The following is a 6,498-nucleotide window of genomic DNA, read 5'->3' as shown; positions in this document are numbered from 1 at the left end:
GTACCAGCGCTGTCCATCATGGCCTTTCGGTTCGGACATTAATTCGATTTCAGCGATATCTACGAGCCCGAGCGCGCACCATTGGCGAGTGTGATCCGGGATCGAATCACTCGCTCGCTCCGTTCACCCGCTTTCGCCAATTCTTCCGCTTCCGTCCACCTGCTTCCCCGGGTCCTAGCAGTGCTTCCAGGTGGCCTTCCGTACATACGTACGTACGGACGGACGGACGGACGGACACCAACCGTTTGGAAATTCAAGGCAGCGCTCTGGACCACCAACAAAGTTATCCATTTTCAGAGCAGCTTTCCATTTGCGAGGCTGGGAAACTCGCGCCGGCTGACAAACAGCCATAAAAGTCGCATCGCATTTCTGCGGAGTAAATAATCTATTGAAATATGAAACTATTCCGGCCCGATTGCAGGCCGCAGCAGCATTCAGCCCGGTCCATTTCCGACCGATCCCTGGTGGCTTATTACACAGCGAGTCGCTGCTGCTGCTGCTGCTGCTGCTGCTGTTGCTGCCAATGGTGCTGCATTCGCTTATTCCTATTTATTAAGGTTCCCGGATCCGACCGACCGACCGACAGACCGACCGATCCGGACTATCGTGTTCACATTCACATTCGCTGCAGACATTGTTGCGTTGTTGGCCCCGAGGCCTGTCAAATTTATTTGATCCTTTTTTACTGGCCCTTTACGTCTTAATCTACCGCAGTGTCAAAATTGAGACCGCCTTCGCCATCGGCCAACGATAAGACGCCCGCCAGCGCAGCGAACGGGGATAGAGATGTCGCAGTGGGTTTGCGGAGCGGGAGCCGGCCCGAATGTCTCATTGGAAAACATTGATTGTTATGTATATGTTGCGGTACGGGCCGCTCGGAGGCGAAATGTCGTGTGTAATATTATCAGTCGACACGGAACGCACGCACTTAAGGGCGAGTGGTGAGTTAGCAAACCAATTCCAACGGGCTTTTCCAGAGCAGGCTACCGACGTGCGTGACCTCTACCGCGTGCGTTCCAAAGGTTGGTTGGGCAGAAGAAAACGGTCATCCTTTTTCGCCGAGATAAACCGCGAACGCTAACAATCAGACATGGCGCTAGACATCAATATTGATTATTCCTCAATCATCCTGGTTCCATGCTGCGAGTTCCGGTTTCTGCTCCAGCGTTCCGAACACTGTAATCTGTCAGTTACCATTATTCGTCTTGTTAAAAATCCATTAATCAGCATCAAATTCACTAGCGCTGTCAATCAACGAGCTCGTCGTCGAGTCCCTCTCCGGGGGCGGCTGCGGCGAAGTGTCTTTCGGTGTCCCCCTAATCACGGGCGAAATCCTTCGAGGAATTCGAGGTCCGACCCACAAAGCTTTCCCCGGGCGAGCGTAAGGTGCCGGCAGGCCATTTGCCTTGCAATCAAATGAGAACTTCTCAGTACACCTACACCTCCAATCCCACTCAAGTCCAACCCCCACTCGTGTTGTTGCAACCGAAAACAAAAACTCCCTCATACAACACCGGCAAAAAGGTGAAGCTAATTGAAAGTTTTCTCGTAAGCCGATTCTAGAATACTATAAAATCTCACTTCACGCCCGCCCTTGGAGTTCTCGAACGGAGGCGCAATTAATACATGCCGGGCCAAAAGGTGCAAAAAACTGCTTTTTCGGATTACTGCTCACCTTCTCCTGCCCCTCCTCAAACGGAAGGCCGCTGGTAGGTAACCAGATGTTCAGCTCTTGGGAGTATCTTTCATTCCTTTTTTGGTGGAAAACTTTCACTCAATTCCACACGGCCTCTTCACTGTTCCACCGGATTGACGGTTTTCGGTGCAGAGCGTGTTTTATGGCAAAACTTTCAATCATTCCGTCCGCAAAAAAGGCCCGTCTTAGCTTGGGTGGCACCTAAACTGCACACTTCCCTCCCCGCGCTTCGGTTAATCTAATATATAAAAGTCACCGATGCCTGTATGTCTTATATGTATGTATGTGATCGCATCACGCTAAATCTACCGGGCCGATTTCCACCAAACTTCACGGGCTTTTAAAAAACATGGTTTATTAATTTTGCGTTTTGTAACTATTTGTTCAGCTATTGGCTTGAAAATTATACAACAAATAGTTCCTAAAGTGTACTATACGGCAAAAATAATAACTCAGGTCATCTATTTGAATTGTTTATTTGTAATCTATTTGAATTGATTATTTAAATCGTCAACTTGATCTGCACCATTTCCAGAGCGATGCTTCTACCAATGAATCATTTTCGGATCGTTCGTTAATTTCGTTAATATTTCTACAGTACATAAATGGCTTGAGAGCGAACAGCTCCGCCTATTATCATATCATGTGTTTGGTTTTTTTGTTTTCTTCTAGTAGAGATAAAACTCAGAAATGAGGACTTGAACCAAACAAACCTCGAAAAGGCGCCCCCATGACCCACACGACGGTCCTTCGAGTTCGATGGTTGGTTTTGTCGGGTTCGGATTCCTCCCCTTGCAGTGCTATTAAAAATAAATCTGCTCCAATGTGCCGTGTGTCGTATCGCACTCGCTCCTGTCCACCGAGAGGCATCGTTATCAGTGTGCTGGATAGCTAATCTACCGGCTTCGTTCTAGCCAACGGGAGTGCCTTTCTAGACTGGGAACGGGATTTTTAACAATATAACAACCGCGTCGTGCTTTCCAGCCCGGAATAGATCCTGCTCCGACAAACAGTTCGTCTTGGTTTTCGAAATGAGCACTTTGACACTCGACTCGACCCGCTCGTTCCCGCTGCCCTGTTTCGGTTTCGGTCTCAACAAATCATACAAAAGCGAAAGAAAAACAGGAACCGAAGCGAACCGAACGAAAGAAAGTGAGAATGCGGGCGGCAGGATTTTGCTCCACTTTGGCGCACTTGTTCTTTTTGTTGCACCTTTTCCTAACCATACATCACCTTCAAACACAAGTCGAAACAAACTTTCTCTATTCTTCGGCACCAGTATGTTGCCTGGACAGGCTAGCAGCCCCCAGGTTGCCCTGCCCTACCACCGCCATCCTTCCAAGCCCACCACCACTGCATAAAAGTTTTCCATCAATCTCATCTTGCTAGTTTATTTTCTTGCCTTTTTCCCTGTCGAAAGAAAAGCGGCAATAGAGGAAGCAGCAGCAGTGGCGGTGGAGCTGGGAAAGTTTTTCAATTGCTGGGATTCGTTCGCTACACTCCAGGTGTACGCAAACGGAACCGCACCCTCCTCCCCACAACATACACACACACACACACACACACACACACATTCCTTCCGGTGAGAACTTTATCGTAACTTATACTTATTGCTCTGCGCCTTTGCAATTCAAGTGCCAGTAAAAGTTACACAAAAACGATATCACAACATACTTTTGCTGCTCGTAATGACATTGTTGAAAAATTCATGCCAACTGCCTGTCGGAACAGACATCCACCCCACCCCCTAACTGGTAGCTTAAGTGTGCTTCCTTTTTCTTCGCGCAGCCACTACTTTATGTTTATTGATCGAAACAATATTGACACTCGCAATAACACCCCACGCTTACACCCCACGCCTGCACCAATGCCTTTCCCATCGGCTTTCGACTAAGTTGTGGAGAAAAAAACGAACAAAATCTAATGCGCCAATTGGAGCAGGCCGGAACCTTGGCTGACAAGGATATGTTTCAATTCGGAAAGTTACCGCATTACGTCAAACATTTACGATGATTTTCCATGCCAAAACCTATACAGCTGTAATCTAACTGAAAGCATCCGATCAGGCCGCCCGACTTGTTGATGCTGATGCCAAATTATGCTCTTGAATTGGTCCACACACTCGTGTCAGTCCGGGTTTCATGGAACACGAATCAAACTGGTGGAAAAGGGACGGAATTTCAAAGTGTGGTCAACCATGGTTATTAAAAGATTCGCCACAGACACATTCATTGACATAGAACAATTCTATTCATTAAAGATGGACTCCATCCAGGCGGGATGTCATTCCGCATTGTGGCTTCATGGCAATTGAAGCGATTCGGTCGACACTGTTTACCCGACTAATAAGTCGTATTTACTCATAACGTATTAATATAATCGATTTACAATTATAGTTTAATTGCAATTTATGATTATCTCATTCCGTCCGCAACGAATTAAAGTTCCTCGTCGATGGATGTCGCGCTTCGTCTCGCCCTGCTTCCCTCATTTGCTAGGATGATTGCTAGTTTTTAGCGGTGGCCATCAACCAAACACGACAAAAAAGCGCCAGCGAAACGGGGTGGGATGAAAATGGAGCGCATTATTGGTTCACTCACTCGCGTTTATGCTCTCCTTCCTCGCATTTTGACTTTGACGTGCGGAACCACCCGGTGCCGATCAAAATGGATTTTGATAGATGAATTAATTAACATTAGTAATTTAGATCAGAATTAATAATTTCGCGGATGATACACACGTCGTGAGGGCGCGTGATTCGGTTAATTATTTCACTAATGCATTCGAACCACCCAGCTGCAATGTGGAAGTGTGCGACATTTATGCCCAGGACATCGTTCATGTCAAAATTTCGCCAGAGTTCGGCAAACCGCAAACATTCCGCCCGCTCGTTACCTGGTGCTGTTTCTGATGATGCTGTTACATGACGCCATTACTTCCACGGCCTGTCGATCCCGTGTCAAGGAAGGGGATGCAAAAAAGGACGACAAGGTCGTCCGGGCCGAGGCGTGTTTCCGTCGGATGGATTTTTATTTATGTTCCCGGGACCCGAGAGCCCGGGGTTGCAAATTAGTGCTTCAACCTTCGGTTGTACAACATAGTTACACGCGTCTGGCTACCACGGAAACTCCCGCCGGGAAACGGCGCGGTGGCACTCGAGCGCTTTGCAGTATCATTCTTCACTTTTATTTAGATTAGCGATAATACAGCGAAAGTGTGCACAATAAAGCCTAACGATTATGGCCCGCGGCAGGTAGCGCCGTCACAGCAAAGCTGGCGAAAAACAGAAGCGCGCAATCTCACCGTTAGTGAAAATTTAAAGCCACTTACGAAACCCTCGGAAACCCTAATAAATTCACCCGCAAATAAAGAAATAAATAATCAGCCTTATTCGCACGGGTCCTTTGCCGCCCTGACCGCGTCGTTGCCGGGAAACGTTCCGGGGATATCCCGGTCTTTCGGAACACGCCAGAAGGCCCACGGTACAATCAAACTGACCTGCGAAAAATGTAATCAGTTTTGAATCTGAAGGGTTTCTTCGTCCTTCTTCCACGTACCGCACAATTGATTGCTCCGCTTGCAGTCGCTTTTCTTTGTATCCCCCCGAAACCCCCGCTCTACCTGTCCAGAATTTGTACCATTTCTTTAATTTCAATTCCCACCAGGCTTATGGAGTACTTTTGTCCGATGTGCTAGCAATGTGACCAACGGCAAACGCTAGTGCTGCTATTTTATAGTACTAAAGCCCGGAGTACGTGTTGATGGTATCTAAGAACATGGTACCACATCAAGGAAAAGGCTTTCCCGCATCAAAAAATCACCCCCTACCACCCAACCCCTACACAGAACGCACGTGGTATTCTCTCATAAAACCGATCACGGCTGCAGTCCACTTCAAAACGACCAACTTTAAGATGGTTTAATTCCGTTACTGCGGCGGGCGGCCGGCGGATCCGGCGCAAATATATGGCAACGAAGATAACAAACGAACTTAGATCCATTTGTCTCGGTGCTCGGGGCGTTCCGCAAGCTCAACCCCTCGACCCAGCTGCAGCTGCACTCCTCTGGAGCGCTCGGTGCATTCGTGCATTATAGTTATTATTGGCGAAGGAAGGCGCACACCGGGACAACGCCGTCGGGCCAAGTACGTGCATGCAGCTCTGGATTTGCGGAATGACACAGTGCGAAATGAATATTCATGCGGCCATCTGCGAGAGCCAATACACTTTTCTTATTTTGGTTCCACGTATGTAATGGAAAGTGCACCCGCGCGCACCCCGAGCGGGAAAGAAATGCGGGAAAGAAAAAATAATTCTCCAACCCAGCAGCAAACATGTAGCTGATTCCGATACCTGTCTTGCCATAAGAGTATTTAAATGCAAAAAGGCTACCAGCTTGGGGTTTTGGCTGAGTGGTAGCCATGGTATGGAGAAAGGGTGGACCGCGAGGGGGACAAAAAGAAACCGCGAAAAAGGTATCGCAAATAAAAGCGTATTTTCCACCCCGGTACGTCACGGACAACGGTAGGAATAAATTGAATATAGCCATAACAGCACTACCAAAAGGTACAGATGGAAATGAAAGAACTGAAAAAACAGATAGAGAGAGAAAAAAAGTGGTCCACATGGAATGGCCGCGCCCTCGCAGGAAGCATCCGGCTGTTCGATTATGTCGATTTCAATTGAGCAATGAAAACAGCATAAAAGCACTCCAAGTGCCCCCCGCGATTCGGCAAGGACCGAGGAGAAGGAACTGGGTCTAATCAATACCCTCCAGTAGGTCATGGAACTAGTTTCCTTTAA

This window comes from Anopheles ziemanni, chromosome 2, assembly GCF_943734765.1.
Source record: "Anopheles ziemanni chromosome 2, idAnoZiCoDA_A2_x.2, whole genome shotgun sequence".
Taxonomy (NCBI): Eukaryota; Metazoa; Arthropoda; class Insecta; order Diptera; family Culicidae; genus Anopheles; species Anopheles ziemanni.
Note: the sequence above shows the minus strand (reverse complement) of the source record.